The 18,072-nt window shown below is 39.0% G+C and overlaps 1 protein-coding gene and 1 long non-coding RNA gene across 22 annotated transcripts in view; both read right to left on the reverse strand.

The window, feature by feature from the left end:
* Magi1 (membrane associated guanylate kinase, WW and PDZ domain containing 1) overlaps positions 1 to 18,072 on the reverse strand; it is a 601,293-nt gene that overhangs the window by 223,090 nt on the left and 360,131 nt on the right. The gene's annotated exons all lie outside the window — the stretch shown is intronic.
* On the reverse strand, positions 1,859 to 15,365 carry LOC141411524 (uncharacterized). Its single transcript, XR_012436341.1, has 4 exons — positions 11,561 to 15,365; positions 10,369 to 10,523; positions 9,112 to 9,202; positions 1,859 to 7,915 (listed from the first exon to the last, which is right to left on the reverse strand). It is a non-coding gene; the product is annotated as an uncharacterized lncRNA (long non-coding RNA).

Consider the following 18,072-nt stretch of genomic DNA (forward strand, 5'->3'; position numbering starts at 1 on the left):
GAAGATGCCCAAGCTTGCGCCTTTTATATTACTGGCGACATTTCTAACACATGACAACAATTTCCATCTGTATTTAAGCCGGGAGTGTGAAAAAAGAGCATTACATCACAGAGCCCGGGTTCCTAGAGGCTGCTGGATATCTAGGCCAGGGGGGATTAGGACTGCACCTGAGGAGGGGGCGGGGACCTGGTGAGCCTCCTCCTGCACTGCCCCCCCCATGTTAGTTTCCCATCACCCCCTTGGTCCTCAGGAGTCCATAGCCAAGGAAAGGCGGGAAACTGGGGTTCCCCCTTTGCAAAGTGCTAGAGGCTGCTGGGTGGATGGGGAGTTGTAGGGGTAAGGGCAAGTGTAGGTGGGTGGGCTCATCTTAGTGAGGGATGCAAACTGACTTCACCAGAGCCAGGGACACAAGCCTTTCAGATCCCTTCCGGTAGAAGTGACTTCTGCCCTTCTGCCTCTTCCCCAACTTTGGAAGAAATTTCACAGAAATAACTTAGATTTGAAGTAATTGTTTTCTTGGAGTTAACAAGAGCAGTGAGGCTTACAATGTGAATTTGAAGGATCCACTTTCAAGCAACTCACGCTGAAGAATTAAGGGTAGAGCGGTGATCAGGATCAAGTAGTACTTTACTATTTATCTACATGTTATTAAAACTCACTTGTTAAAAGATGTGTAAGGATCCAGGGGAACAATCTCAGATCTCTTTCTGGTGAGGCATCCAGGACTCCAGCTCCGTGCATAGGAAATTTTACTCAGAGACTTCTAGCTTTAGAAGGTGAAGTGGTCTCTATTAGTGAATGGTCAGTGTTGGCAGCCTGGACACCACTCCATGTACCAAGACACGAGCGGCCTACAGACTGTGTGAGGAAGGACTGCCCAATGCCTGCCTTCCCACAGCCCAGGTGATCCAGAGGCACCTGCAAGCATCCTCCAGGAGGTGATATTTACAACTCAGACCGAGCCAAAGGGGATGGAAGATGTTCCAAGATGAAGAGTGACAAGAAAATGGGGAAGGGAACAATTAAAGCAAGAGACACTGCTTACCCTGGAGAGTAGGGAGAGGAGGGCACTGAAGGAGCTGCACTGTAGATGGACAGAAGGCCAGATTCTAGTTGATGGCAAAGCGGTGTGAAGGATGGAGGAAGGAAAGGTGAGAGGGCAGCAGGCCAGTCACATAGCCAGGGAGCACAGAGCTTTCCCTCAAATGCAGGATCAGTTGGATGTCTCAGCAGATGAGACACAGAGTGTGTTCACCCACATTCTCCAATCAGTAAACTATGTGCATCTAAGTGTGCTTTTCTGTGCATTCCCTGAACCCAGAATTCTGGAAGGGATGCACCTCTAATGTTCTTTTTCCTTCTGGTCACTCATCATAGTCAAGACGCAACACCTCCCTGGGTTCCAACTCCTCCACTTTCAGCTTTTACAGACGGATGAGCTTTGCTTGGCACCTTGTATGCATTATCCTCACAAATGGGTAGTTTTTGTTCCACTTTTTACACATGATATTGGGCCTGACCTCGGTAAGTACTTCACCACTTAAGCCTCACTCCAAGCCCTTTTTGTTTTAGTTATTTTTCAAATAGGTTCTCCCATTTTTGCCCAGGCCAGCCTGAAACTTTGATTCTCCCAATCTTTGCCTCCCAGGTAGCTGGGATTGCAGGTGTGAGCTACCATACCCAGCCTACACTTTCTCTCTATATAAAGTATCTGAACAAAATGAAAGCACCCACCCTCCATTTTGTTTTGTTTTTTAATTTTTATTTAATTCATATGTGCATACAATGTTTGGGTCATTTCTCCCCCATTCCCTCCGCCCCCTCCCTAACCCACCTTACCCCTCGTTACCAGGCAGAAACTATTTTGCCCTTATTTCTAATTTTGTTGAACAGAGAGTATAAGAGGTAATAGGAAGGACCAAGGGTTTTTGCTAGTTGAGATAAGGATAGCTATACAGGGAGTTGACTTGCATTGATTTCCTGTGCATGTGTGTTACCTTCTAGGTTAATTCTTTTTGATCTAACCTTTTCTCTAGTTCCTGGTCCCCTTCTCCTATTAGCCTCAGTTGCTTTTAAGGTATCTGCTTTACTTTCTCTGCGTTAAGGGCAACAAATGCTATCTAGTTTTTTGGGTGTCTTACCTATCTTCATACCTCCCTTGTGTGCTCTCGCTTTATCATGTGATCAAAGCCCAATCCCCTTGTTGTGTTTGCCTTTGATCTAATGTCCACATATGAGGGAGAACATACGATTTTTGGTCTTTTGGGCCAGGCTAACCTCACTCAGAATGATGTTCTCCAATTCCATCCATTTACCGGCGAATGAGAACATTTCATTCTTCTTCATGGCTGCATAAAATTCCATTGTGTATAGATACCACATTTTCTTGATCCATTCGTCAGTAGTGGGGCATCTTGGCTGTTTCCATAACTTGGCTATTGTGAATAGGTGCAGCAATAAACATGGGTGTGCAGGTGCCTCTGGAGTAACCTGTGTCACAGTCTTTTGGGTATATCCCCAAGAGTGGTATTGCTGGATCATATGGGAGATCAATGTTTGGATTTTTAAGTAGCCTCCACACTTTTTTCCAGAGTGGTTGTACTAGTTTACATTCCCACCAACAGTGGAAGAGGGTTCCTTTTTCCCCGCATCCTCGCCAACACCTGTTGTTGGTGGTGTTGCTGATGATGGCTATTCTAACAGGGGTGAGGTGGAATCTTAGCGTGGTTTTAATTTGCATTTCCTTTATTGCTAGAGATGGTGAGCATTTTTCGTGTGTTTTTTTGCCATTTGAATTTCTTCTTTTGAGAAAGTTCTGTTTACTTCACTTGCCCATTTCTTTATTAATTCATTAATTTTGGGAGAATTTAGTTTTTTGAGTTTCCTATACATTCTGGTTATCAGTCCTTTGTCTAATGTGTAGCTGGCAAATCTTTTCTCCCACTCTGTGGGTGTTCTCTTCAGTTTAGAGACCATTTCTTTTGATGAACAGATGCCTTTTAGTTTTATGAAGTCCCACTTATCTATGTTATCTCTTAGTTGCTGTGCTGCTGGGGTTCCATTGAAAATTCTTACCTATACCTACTAACTCCAGAGTATTTCCTACTCTTTCCTGTACCAACTTTAGAGTTTGGGGTCTGATATTAAGGTTCTTGATCCATTTTGAGTTAATATTGGTATAGGGTGACATACATGGATCTAGTTTCAGTTTTTTGCAGACTGCTAACCAGTTTTCCCAGCAGTTTTTGTTGAAGAGGCTGTCTTTTCTCCATCATATATTTTTAGCACCTTTGTCAAAGACAAGTTGGTTATAGTTGTGTGGCTTCATATCTGGGTCCTCTATTCTGTTCCACTGGTCTTCATGTCTGTTTTTGTGCCAGTACCATGCTGTTTTTATTGTTATTGCTTTGTAATATAGTTTGAAGTCGGGTATTGTGATACCTCCAGCATTGTTCTTTTGACTGAGTACTGCCTTGGCTATTCGTGGCCTCTTGTGTTTCCATATAAGTTTAACAGTAGATTTTTCAATCTCTTTAATGAATGTCATTGGAATTTTAATGGGAATTGCATTAAACATGTAGATTACTTTTGGGAGTATAGACATTTTTACTATGTTGATTCTACCAATCCATGAGCATGGGAGATCTCTCCACTTTCTATAGTCTTCCTCAATCTCTTTCTTCAAAAGTGTATAGTTTTCCTTGTAGAGGTCATTCACATCCTTTGTTAGGTTTACACCTAGGTATTTGATTTTTTTTGAGGCTATTGTAAATGGAATTGTTTTCATATATTCTTTCTCAGTTTGTTCCCACCCTCCATTTTGTAGGGGATCTACAAAAGGAAAAGCTCCCAGGACTTCTATTAGCAAAATGCAGGCACCAGGACTGTGGACAGTGCTCTACCTGTCTGAAAAATGAGATGCTTTGGAACAAAAATATTTATTTGCTTCATTCTTGTCTCACATCTACTTTGGGGCAGGTGACAAGGTCTTGAGAGCTGAATGTGAAGCAAAAGATTACATTTTTGGTTTGAGAGAAACAATAAACTATCAATCCCACACATAGTACATGTGAGCATAAATATAATCCTCCCCATCTATGGTCATCAAATAGAAAAGCAGATATTACATAAAACTTTCAAAAGCCTTTAGCCACGACCTAATGCTGAAAAATGGAATTTGTATTTTATTTGTTTTCCACAAGAAAATGACTGTGCAGACAAATTAAATTGCTCTTCCGCAAGGAAGCTGCATAGAGACTGCACTGAAGGGAACAAAAACACAAAAACTATTCTCCTTAGGAAAGAAAGAAGGGAACGTTTATTCAGTAAGTATTCAAGGATGTCGCTTTGCAATCTTCAATAGGGGGAGAAAAATAGCCCTCATTTGGTTTGGAAATATCCCTAACAATAACAAATAATTTTCAGTCAGAGAGCCAAAGACCATGGAAATCTACTCAGTTTTTATCAGACAATGCACACTCAATCTCAAAACCAAGGCTCTCTGAGCTTGTGTGGTCTCTAGCATAAGCCAGGAGAGGGGCTTTATTGCATTTCTTCTGAAATCTCACTTGTCATGCATTAAAAAGTAAGAACCAACAGGTCCCTCCTTTGTTGGCCCCTGACTTCTAGACCCAAGTGCCATTTTGCAGTATCTTCAGGGCACAGTGCAGAGTGTGGTACGGTGTAGACATTTCTTTACTTGCAACGTTTTAACACACTGTGAGAAAACGTTCATGAATTTCTTCTGAACATATTCAAAGTAGGGAAAGAAATGTTTAGCAATCAGGTAAAATAGAAAAGTGACCACTACTGACAATATACAGTAGTGTGTATTAGTTATGAGAGTCGGATCTGGAACCAAATTAGTTCAAAACCCACCTCTACCTCTTTCTCAATGGGGATCATTGGTAAATAACCTTTCCTTACAACACTTCCATGTTCTTACCTGTAAGAAATGGGAGTAAAATGAGTTCCTGTCTCATGGGAGAGTTACGAAGACTAAGTGAATATAAGTCAAAAATGAATACAGGACACAGAAGAAGTGTTCAGTAAATATTATTACTGACATGTCAGTCACCGGGTGCTACTCTAAGTCCTTGTTCTCTATATGTCTTTCCACAAATATTTATTGAGGGCATCTCCATGGGATATAATAAACCAGTCTAACACATGTGTTGGGTTGGGAAAAGGGCTTCACAGTTATTTTGTAATAGAATTGTCCTTAAGATAAAATTATGCTGAACTGACAATATTGGCCAAATTCATTGAGTAGAATGTAACAAAAAATGTTAACAAGAAATAAGGAAGCAAAAATTAACAAAAATGGTAAAATAAAACACATGGGATGTTTGCAAGTACCTACACAGAAGAAATTATAGCCTTAAATACACTTATTAGAGAATACGAGAGAAAAATAAGTGAATTATGCTTTCTGATGATGAAGCTATAAGAGCTATAATGGGACATTTGAGATACATATTCAAAAAACCAAAGCTGGCCCCTATCTCATACCATCTGCAAAGATTAACTCAAAACGTAATAATCCTAAATCAACAAAACTTAGAAGAAAACAAGAGTACATATGGGTTAAACAACAAGCAGCAACAACACCAACAAAATTAGATGAAGAAGATATGGAAAGTGAAGAGCTTTCTGCTGAAAAATCATACTACCAAGAAAATGAGAAGACAGCCAATAGGATGGCAGATAATATTTATGTCACATATCTGATAATGGACGTATTCCCAGAATGTATTAAGAACTCCTACAACTAAATAATAAAAAGACAACACATTTCAAAATTAAATGAAGGATTTAAATGGACATTTCTCCAATGATGGTATGCATGTGGCCCATAAGCATATGAGAAAGTGCTCAACATAATTGGTCAACAGGAAGGTATCAATCAATGCCACAGTAAGATTCCACTTTATATCCACTAAGATGCTACAATCAAAACGGCAAGCATGAGCAAGGATGTGCAAACATTGGAACTCATATATGGGAATATAAAATGGACAGCCAGACAGCCATCTTGGAGAACAACCTGGTAGCTCCTCACAAAGTTAAAATTATGATATGACACAGCAATTCTAGCTCTATGGTGTACCCAAGAGAAATGAAAACATATGTCTACACAAAAATCTATACATGAATATTCATAAGCAACATTATTCATAATAACCTAGAAATAGGAACAACTCAAATGTCCATCTACTGGTTAGTGAATAAAGTGTGCCATACCCACATAATAAAATATTATTGGGCGAAAAGAGGTGTGATATTTCATGGATAAACCTTGAAACTATTACACTAAGTAAAAGAAATCAGACATAAAATACCACATATTATATTATTCCCCGTGATATGAACTATGCTCATAGGCAAATGTACAGCAACAGAGAGCAGATTAGAAGTTACCTAGGGCTATGGGAGTTGAGGATAGACTGTTAATGGGAATAGGGTTTCTTTATTGGGGTGATAAAATACTCTAAAGTTAGATAGTCATGACAGATATTATTATATCTTGGGCTACTGGTTGTATATGTTTAGACTAAACTTCCCATCTTTCCACTGAAATGCAAAAGGGTAACTTAATGGTTACTATTTTATTCTGTATTGTCTCAAAAACTCAGGATCCCCAGTGAATATAGTTGTCCCTTGGTATCCAAGAGAAACTGATTCCAGAACTTGCAAAGGAAAGCCTGAAGAAGCTAAGTCCCTCATGTGAAAGGGGATAGTATTTGCACACTCTCTTGGACTATACATCATCTCTGGATTACTTATAACTAGTTGTTATACCATACTGTTTAGGGGATAATGACAGGAGAAAAGTCAGTGCATGCTCAGTACAGCTGTGCCCATAGTAGGTCTAATGGGATAGTACAGAAGCTCAAGTTGCTTCAATCTGTGGCTACAGAGGACCAACTGCATACTAAAACTCAATTTTAAAGAAGTGGTTGAACTGTGTAGTATATGACTTATATTTCAATAAAGATTTTGAAATGTAGAATGAAAGAATAATGATATTAAGGTAGAAATATAGATAGGAAACTAGAAGTGATAACGAAAAAGAATCAAGAGGAAAAACTTTTCCTGTGAAAGCATTAGGAAAATCGAAAAATATTTGGAAAACAGGACCATAAGTGGGGAAGGTGGATTCAGGAACAAAAAGGCGAGGCATTGTAAATAGAAAAAAAGATTATTTATCTTCATGTATAAGAGAATGCCATGTATAACTCATATCAATTTTAAAATCTAGACAGAATGGATTACTTTTTAAAGTAATAAATTAATGAAACTCCCTTAAGAAACAATAAAAAAACCTGAGTAGAACAGTGAGTACATGCCAAATAGAACAATTTCTTCATCCCTATTCACAGCTACTGCCAAAAGGGGAAAAAAAAAAGCAAGGATATTTTACGAAGAGATTTTACTAAACCTATAAAGTAGAGTGTAGCACCCCCATGTGAACCCAAACATTCTACTTACTGTATATTACACATTTTCTACAAGTTGATACATATGGTTTCGATCTTAAATGTCTCCCAAAGGCTTGTGAGCTAGACATTTGATTGCCAGCCTGTGACATTACTGGGTGATGGACCTTTAGGTGGTGGGGACTAGTAGAAGGAAGTTACATTATTGGCAGCATACCCTCCAAGAGGGTACTGGGATCCTTGCTTCTTCCTGGCTGCCATGCTTCACCATCATGTTCTTCCTCGCCATGGGCCCAGATGCAATGGGGCCAGATAATCATGGACAGAAACCTCTAAATAACACCACAGAGGCCATTAGCTCTTAATATGTGGACTTAGATTTAGATGACAATACCATATCAATTTTTCAATACCAAAATGTCTTTAGTTTTAAGATGCCATTAATTACAAGATACATCTTTCCCTTCACAGTTTTTCTGGGGGGAAAAAAAAGACAACGATTACATTAAATATGTAGCATGTGTGTTTCAAAACATCCAAATGCAGACAGATATATGTATCTAAGAATCAAGACATTGGTATTATATAACAAAAGAGACAATGATAAAAATAAACTATTTCACAGTTTTATATATGCCTACAGAGATGGGTGTATTCCTTATAACAACTTTTTATTTCTACCATAAAAAAGGAATAGTGCTGTTTTCAGTCTAGATTTGGACTTGAATTGCAATGAATGTGTGAGGAAGTGATCCCCTTATGCAAAACAATTCCACTGACAACTCTCTGGGTTTTGGAAGTAAACTGGGCAACCAAAGAGCAAATGGAAAATAAACAGAATTCCAGTACTTGTAAATGTTAATGAGAAATGGAAACAGAATAGATATGTAACATTTCCCCTAAAATGTCACTATCTTAGCAATACTTCTCTTCAAGGTGCCAAAGATGACCATCCTTGGATGGTGCACAAGTGAGCTTTTTCACAGTGTTTTACAAGGAAACACAGAAGCAGCAAATTTCTGGTTTGTTACTTGACAGTGGCTAATGCAAATATGTGCAAAGGAGCGAAAGAGTGGAGAACCATCTACAATGGCTCCATCAAGCATGAACATTCCAAAAAGTTCAAGCTTTTATTGCACATTGGATGCTGTCAAATGAGTCTTTTATGTTTGTAGAACGAGACCTCACTATCAGTGGGCTGTTTTACAAGACCATAACTCTCCATCTTTAACACCATGGCGCGTACATTAAACGTATGGCATCACCCTGTTGTCTTTCTGCTTTGACTCTTGCTGGCTTCAGAACACAAATGAGGGCAGTTGATGTTCGTCAAGTGCATGTTAGAACCTTTCACCTGTAGGACTTAATGCTACATGCACAGAGCAGCCATATATGGTTCCAAAGGAGTCTGCCAAATGAGTAACTGAAGTGGGCGGCTAATGTAGATTTGATATTTGCTGTGGAAAGTGATGTAAGAAACCACTGTGCTTCACAAGGGCCACGCACTACTGCAGACATGCTCACCATCCCAGAGACAGGCAAGCGTTCATTTCAGAGAGCCCAAGAACTGGCCATATGGTAAAATGAGCCCTACAAGCCAATCAGGCCTTTCTACACATTACAGGAGGCCAAAGGGGGAGAGGAGCAAAAAGGGCTACAATTCCTCACTTACCATTTCAATGTGCCCATCAGAGGGCTTGTGTCAGTAAATTATAAATTGTCCAACTTGGACCCAGTGGTGTGTTACATCTCAACTGCAACTGCTGTAAAGAACATTAAGTATTTACATGGTAGAATGAGAGAACCAAACTCTAAAATAAAGTACACTTATACCTACAACCCAGTGAGGAAACTCTTCCAAGTCCTATGTGTGTCAGGGAAGATACCTTCACAAGACCTTTTCCCACCTTCTTTGTATAGCTCAACTCCACCCACTAAAGTTATCAGTAAAATTAACACAGTGTGAATGTCTACTCACCAGGTACATGCATTTCTTTCTGTAACTTAGCCACCTGCTATGTGAAGGGAAATATTGTCACATATTATGTCTTTTCATCCTCTCTGCAAATCTGTAGGGACAGTACTATTGCCCCAGTTGTATAATTAAGAGGGAAGGAAGGAACTTATCCAAGATCATAATGCCAGAGAACAGAGGGGTTATGAGTCAAACTCCTATCTGTCCATATCAGAAGCTTAGGCACAACTCAACAACCCTACCACTGTGCCTCTTGGTTCCCTGAAGGCTGAAGGAGGAAGACTGATTTTCCAGACAGTTCTCTTGGGTGCCTAAGGCAAGTCCAATAACTGCCAAAACCACTACGATTTGCTCTTCTTTCTTATTCTGCATATTTTGAAATACATGTATCAATCACAGTAAGAAAACTGGCTGTAATATAATTTGGAATGCACAGGTTAGCCCCACCACACATGATCCTGATGTGCAAATGGACTTCTGGGAACAGTGTCTCACACTCAGCCACTTGGTACCTATTCGGCCTCCTCCTACATTAAAGGATCCTTTCCTTCTTTTTGATATTTTTCCCTTCCTGCTGTGGGTCACAATGCTCCCTGAAACTTCTCTGCCCTGAGACTGTCTCACCAGATCAGGTGGTGGTAAGACAGGCCTTGTGCCTGTTAGCAAAAGTGGGTGCTTCTGCATCTTCCCCATGACTGTGACCCACCACAGCATCTCCCATATGCAAAGTGCTTATAGAGAGCTATGCATGGTGCAGACCCTCACAACAACCTTGAAAGGGAAGTATTGTCAGCTCTACTTTACACATGAGAAAACAGAGTCTCTGAGAAGCTAATTGACCAGGGAAGATATAAAAGACAAAGCCCAGCTCCTAATCTTCCATGCTACCCACCAATACTCAGGCCTGGTAGGTGTCTCTAATTAAGTGCTATGTCTGCATTTTGTCTCATTTACCTCTTTGGAAATTCACTTCTGGTTCTCATTTGTCCACACTGCAAAGATGAAATTCTTAGGAGAACTGTTATGACCTTTGTGACAAATCAGTCACTTCAGCTCATTATGTATTACGCATGTGGCCAATCTCGCTCTTTTTTGTTGTTGTTGTTGTTCTATGAAAAAGAGTGCAAAGAAGAGCACAAAAAGCAAAAGAAGGGAAGAAAGTGTTAGTCATAATGAGCCTTTACCTGATACATGAATAGACAGCTAAAAATGCAGATAGTGTTTACCCATGCCTTCTTTGCTCCTAGAATAGAATACTTAGTGATTAACTGTACACTTCCTTATGTCATTCTTCCCAGAACGAATAGAATAGGTATAACAAGCTTCATTCTGTTGGGGTTTTCTGTTTATCTGATTTGTTTTGGTTTTTTGAGGCAAGGTCTCACTATGAAGCCCAGGCTGCCCTTGAACTCATTATGTAGCCCAGGCTGACATTTAACCAAATCCTCTTGCCTCTGGAGTTCTGAGATTACAGTCATGTACAACCACAACCAGCCTTACCGTCTCCATTCCTGTAAGTGAAAGTTAAAGAGGTCAGGCAACCTGCCCAAGTGCAGCTACCAAGCACAAAGACCCACTTAATGTTACAAACTGGAAAGAAAAAGACAATCTAATTTAAAAGAAAAATAGAAGCAGACTTGAAAAGGCTGAGAAAGATACACAAATGGACAAAGAGAATGTGAAATGGTACTCAGTATCGTTCTACATTAAGAAAAATACGAATTAAAGTCACAATAGAGTATCACTGCACATCCACCAGGACTAAAAAAAGGTTTTTATGATGACAATACTCAAAGCTGGTGATGATGAGAAGTGACGTGAACTCTGAGTACATACGAGCAAATGCTTCAAACGCTTTGAGAACTGTTTGGCCATATTTATTACAACTGAACATACGTCTTTGCTGTGAGCCAGTAATTCTACTCTGAGAATGGAGCACCTGTGTCTATTGTGTAATAAGGCTCACAAACTGAAGGCTGTTCAAAATCAACAAAGATGGATCAGGTTGTGTGCACAGAGTGAAAGACTACATATTGGGAAAAAATGAAACTCTTGCTACATTCAAACAACACGGACAAATTTCATAGGAGCAAAATTAACAAAGGAAGTTACAACAAAAGAACACATGCTGTGTGATTCTACTTACCTGAAACACAAAAGGAGGCAGAATTTATCTATGAGCATAGCATCAGAATTATGGTTACCACTGGGAGAAAAGCAAAATAGTCAATAGAAGGAGACATGAGGGAGCTGTCAGAATGCTGAATATTCAATATACTGATCTGGATACCCATTATATGGATGGATGGATGTGTTTGCACGCATGTACACACACTTGTGTGTATATAAAAATCTGCCAAGCTATTCATTTAAGATCTGTATAATTTGTAGTATGTATTTAAATCCTGAATTTTTGTTCAAGAAAAGGTAACTCTTGGATATAAAATATACCTTACTCCATGAGGTTCATAAACATCATACCTTGCTAAAATCTGGAATACAGTAAAGTTTGTGTGAAAGAAAAGGAAGGAAAGGGAGAGGAGCAAGTAAATCAAGGATGAGCAGGTAAAAGGGAGAGAGGAAAGAACAGAGGAAGTGTAAAAAAAAGGTTGATGTGCTACACAGGCCAGATCCCTAAAGCAAATAATATAAATTCAGAACAAAACAGAAAACGTTCTATTAACAAGCTATTTTTTCCAACCACTCCATTCTCCTCAGAGATGATCAGATTTTTATTTGTAATATGACCATTTCTTGATCTGCAAACAATCCAATCTACTATGAACAGAGAAGGCACAAAATTCCCCTTTGAAATTCCCAAACTATAGTTTTGCATGAGTGTCTAATTTGGATATAATGCAGGGCACTGAATGACACTTGTCAATAGGTGGCCTTTGGGAGAATTAGAATGCAGTGCAAACACAAAACTTAGTGAATGAGTATTAGCCACAAACTTCTACCTACTAGGGGAAAAAAACCAGGTAGACTATGCCAATCAGTCAGCACAGAATTTCAGTTCATCAAGTTGCTACATAGGATGTCTTATTTTTGTCAAATCACCTAACATTTCACCTACAACTCAAGCAAATTTTTCTTTTGAAATTCTACCAAATTTGGAAAATTCTACCAAATTCTACTGAAACAGATGTGGGTTTTATTTTCCCCAAATCACTAATTAAGCAATGCTGAAACTGTGCAAAACCATTTAGAGATGAAAAGAAGAAATGTGTATCCCTCAAATAAGTTGATAGAAGTAGAGAACAGAGAAACTGCAACTCCCATAGTCATGTAAGGTCTGTTTGCAATGGTTTGATCCCATGAGATGGGGAAGAAGAAAAATGTCAAAGTTATTTATGTATAGCAACTCTGATTAGAAATCCAAAGTAATAAATCTTTCACAGGACATCAGCCTTGTAACCTTGGAAATGATTTCATTTATAACATAACCAAATTGTGTCTCACTTTCCAAAGCAAAGAAGCTAAGACCCCAATAGAATGGTTCCACTTCTAACACACAGGTCATAACGGTAAAAAAAAGCCCCAAATTCAACTATGTCAGCTGAGATGAAATGGTCCTAGGACTAATGTGCGGGGATGAGAAGGCTGAGCCCTGTAAGAGTGGTCTGCCAAAGCCCACAGTGCTTGCCAGACAGTCCTTGGAGAACTGAAGCTTCTTTTAACCAGCAACTAAAGCTGAGTCTGAAGCTGCCAAGCCTTGGTCCAAAGGAATCATTCCACAGCAACCCATACCCATCAAGGGGTGCTTGGGAGGGGCAGGGCCAAGGTCATTTCCCACATCAACTACCTATGTAGGGCCAGGAATTTAGACTTTTGGTGTTTTCTTCAAATAAAGCTCTAAAGACACCAAAGTAATGAAAGACATTTAAACTTGAGGACTGTTATCAGATACATCACGTTCAGTGTATTTTGAACTACTGTTTTATGCATGTCGCAGTTAATGAATAGCACAATTATATGACATTGCTGTGTATATTTAAGATAATTAAACACAAATATTAAAACGACATCCTGACTTTTGTTGTAGCAATTTATTTCATTTTTTAATGATTCTCAAGAGTCAAAAACAGAAGTAGTATTTTAACACTTAAGAGCTGCTGGGGAGCAAACTCCACTATAGGACTACATTATCTTGGGGCTGGGCAGAGAAGGTTAGGGTTTACATTGGGTATTGTTCCCCTGAAAAAAACCTAATTCCTTTTACAGAGGAAATAGGCCTAGAGATAGTAACTGGAGTCTGAAGGCCATGTGGGTGGACGTTTCCTGATTCTCTCAGGGGAGAAAAGTTTCTACTTCTTTTTCTCTTGCTTTTCCTTTAGTATTTCTTTAACTTCCCATGTCACAATGATTCATGACTGTGAATTGATGCTGTGTGCCACTTATTCCTGGGCTCATCCTAGCATGGAACTGCCACACTCTACTGTGTTTGCCTCTTGCTTGTCTTCCCCACAACACGGTAAGCTCCCCAAAAGGAGGACATTTATGCATCTTGTCTCTAAATGCCCAAGTTCCAACACTGTCCCCTGCTCATCCTAGCATTCAACACACACGTGCCCATGGGCAGAGAATGGAAAAGCAGAAAATGATTAGAGAAGCAGATACACCAATGATTGATAGATGCAAGAAGAAAGAAACAATCACCACTATCCAATCCTAATACTAGCTCCATCCTTTAATTAAGAATGGAGAGCTGTCGTAAGTAGATTGAATTTGGTTTCTGATGACCAAGTATCCAGTGGATATTACCTGGATTGCGATAAGGTAAATATTTGCAAAGCATCGTTGAGACATGTACCTTTGAGGTGAAGGACGACGGGATTCTATTTTCTCTCGGGTTGTATATCAAGCTGAGTATCTCCTATTAGAACAGCGCCATGGCTTAAGGCCATGCAGTCAAAGCACTGCCAGGAACCAAGGGCGTCAATCTCAGAGTACAAACTGAATAATCTGGAGTTGTGTACTGTGGCGGCTTTGAAAGAATCTAAGCCTGCAGAAGTAATTAGAACAAAAACAGACCACACCAAGTAAAGGAATATGCTTAACTACTGGTTCTTTTGCTTCTCTTTTAAAATATTCTCTTTAATAGGCAATGTGAGCCACTGATTAAGAGTGAAACTTATAAACTGTGACATTTTGAGCAAGTTATTTAACCTCTCTGTTCTTTCATTTCTTTGAATGGAGACTAAAAGTACCTATATCATAGGATCATTTTGAGGATCAAATGACTTATTTATACTATCATAGAGTAAAACCTGGCACATGCATAGCTAGTCCCTAATACATGTAATAATATAATTATTATTATTAAGTGAATACTTTTATATTCATCTAGACTCTCATTAGCAGATTCTTAAAATCCACTTAAAATGATTTTTCTAACTTATTTTCTAAATATCTTCACGTAGGCCCATATGTAGCTACATGTACGTGGTTTGAGCAAAGAAAACGTGGTTAGTAGGAGTTCTAGTACCTCAGCCTGTCTGCCTGTGGATACAGTCCTACTTCACAATGTAGGCAGGTCAGCCTTACCAGCCTCAATTTCCTCATTTGTAATTGAGGGTAACAGGAGTACGTAACTTTGTCGGATTTCTACAGGGACTAATTAAATGAGAAGCTGTAATTAAAACACTTAGCATAAACATGGTATTCTATGAGTTAGATTTTTGTTTTAAAATATGTACAGCACCTTTCAGGGTGGTCTCTCCATACTTTGTGTACGTGTGTGGAGGGGACTGGGGTTTGAACTCAGGACTTCTCACTTGCAAAGCAGGCAGGTGCTCTACCACTTGAGCCACACTTGCAGTCCATTTTGCTCTGGTTATTTTGGAGATGGAGTCTCTCAAACTATTTGCATGGGCTGACTTTAAACACAGATTCTCCTGACTTCAGCTTCCCAATTAGCTAGGCTTACAGGTGGGAGCCCAGCTGTCTCTCCATACTTTAATGGATATAATCTGTCAAAGAAATAACAAAAACTCAATTCTTGGCTAAAAACACTGATATCAATAAGGTAAAATGACCTCCAAATAAAACACATATAATCCCCTTTCTTTCAAATATAGTTTATTTATTATGTTTGGTCTGAGCTGATTTCTTTTTTTTTTTTTCAAAAAGTACTTTACTTAGAAGTAATTTCAAATTTACAGAAAGTTGCAAAAATAAGAAGAACACCATATACTCTTTATCCACACTCACCTTATATTAACATGTCAGTTTATTGGCTTGCTATCTATTCTCTCTCTTCCTCTCCCTAACTAGGCCTAATATATTTTTAATCATTTTTAATTTCTTATAGCCACTTTACAGTAAGTTACATTCACTCTGGCCATCTACCCTTAAATACTTTAGCATGTACTTCCTAAAAACAAGGATGGGAAACTGGTTAATGTGGGGGACAGAGAGAAAGGTGCTGGATATTGAACACAAGGCCTTGTACACCCTAAGCACTGAGCTACACCCCCTGCCCCAGGTAATTGGTTAATATCAAATGCAAGGTGAAATGTTGCCATTGATTGGTTAATAAGTCTATTTCATATATATTATAATTGAAATAAAACAACTGACATTTTCTTGTCTAAATTCAAGACAAACAGTCTGGGTAACCTACTCTACGCCAAGGTCTTTAGAAAGTCAACCAGAGCACAACCAGCAAAATGTCCTTACCTGGCTTTAGCAAAAATGCACACAAATCACAGAAGAAGCCAGAACATTTGTTTGTACTTATTTTAACTGAACATGTTTGATAGAAGGAGAAGAATTGCTTGGAACTACATTATACTTTATTCTCTGGACTTAAATGATTCTTGGAAAATTAAATATGATAAAATCTCTTGACATAATAATAGATGGTAAGGATACTATTCAAATTTTCATGTACCTCCATAAATTGCTATGGAAATTGCTTTACAATTACAACAAATCTTGATGAAAAATGTCAGCGAAAATTATAAAGCAATTAAATAAATTAACATGGCTGCCAAATAGATATATTAGTATCCTACATCCAGCCAAGGACTAATCCATATGTTATTAAGAGAAGGTGCTTTTAAAATTCAATATGTTAATTTCAAAAATGGTTTTTAAGGTGACTGCAGGCAGAGAAATAAGCCAAGAGCTTGGACTCTGGAAGTGGTTAGAATTGGATTTTAACTTGAGTCTTATCATTTTTAAACTGTGTCCTTGGACAGGCCCTTAGCTAAGCTCACCACAAGTCAATTGCCACATATACATGTACATATATGTGCATATATATATATATATAAAACAAGACAGTAACATTATGCCTGTTAGGTTTGGAGAGGGTTAAAAGAGATGAACTTGTCAATCACTTAGCACGGTGCCTGGTGCAAACAGTAAGCAATCAATGATACATGTTATTACTAAGTGGTCAGGCCTGGTCTAACATGTTTTCGTATGATTATAAATCACATCATCTCTAATTAAACTTAAATTCCTATAGCTTTCCCATTTTTTTACACCCCCAAGAACCTTTGACTAAAAAACACCAGGCAAACCATATTAACAGATACACATAAATCAAGACCAGTGTTTATGAGCTTTTACATTTGTAATTTTTCAAGATTCTTCCTTCTACTGTGACTCTATCCACTCAGCAACTATTCAACCGCAATTAGGGTTAACAACATATAATAAGAAATACCTAGAAATAGAACAGTGGGAATTAGCTGATGCTGGGAACGTGCCGGAACGTGCTGTTTCAAGCACACTTATCATTGGCTAAATCATCCCACTATTAATCTCACTATATTCTTGCCTAGCATCTAATGTTAGGACACTACTCAACAAATGTTGGAAAATCATTTCTTAAAACTTAGCTTATTTGAAAAAACGGGGAGGGAGGGAATCTGCATATAAGTACATGTAAGTAATAAGTTGCTATTGTTTGAATGTGTCCCCCCCAAAATACGTGTGTTAGAAACTTAATCTGCAGTGCAATAGTGTTGGGCGCTCAGGCTTAATAAGAAGTTAATAGGTCATAAGAGCCCTTATGAGTGGATTATTGGCTCTATGGAGGGAATGGGTTCACCATCCCAATAGGGTGGACCCCCCTCCCTGAAAAGAGGATCCAGCCTGCTCTTGCTCCCTCATCCTCCACCATGGGATTATTCAGCAATGAAGCCCTTGCCAGAAGGCAGCACCTTAATATTACACTTTCCAGCCTCCAGAACTGTGAGCAATAAATTTCTTTTCTTTATAAATTTCCCTATCTGTGGCATTTCTGTGATAGCAACACACAACAGATTACAGAACCTACAGAGAACTTGTCTCAAAGCCTACAGAGGACTTGAAAAGACAAAAGAAAAAATGTTGGGTTTGCAAAGTCATGTCAGAGAAGGGTAAAAGTAAGAAGGAGTGTTAGGCTCACTGTTGGGTGCTTGTGTACTTCTCAGAAACAGCAATAAAAATAACAAAAACATGGCTTCCCAGAAAGCACAAAACCTCCTCAGTGAGGAACCTGCTGGCATCGCTGGTCCTCCACCCTATATGTTTCAGACTCAACATGTCTCCATCAAGCGCCAGTGATACACGCCAAGGGGAAAAGTGAGTCCACAAGTGCTGAGTGGCTCTGGACCATGGCCGGAGGGTGATGGAGCCACCTTTCTGGTGATGTTCATTTCT

This window comes from Castor canadensis, chromosome 10 (assembly GCF_047511655.1).
Source record: "Castor canadensis chromosome 10, mCasCan1.hap1v2, whole genome shotgun sequence".
NCBI lineage: Eukaryota > Metazoa > Chordata > Mammalia > Rodentia > Castoridae > Castor > Castor canadensis.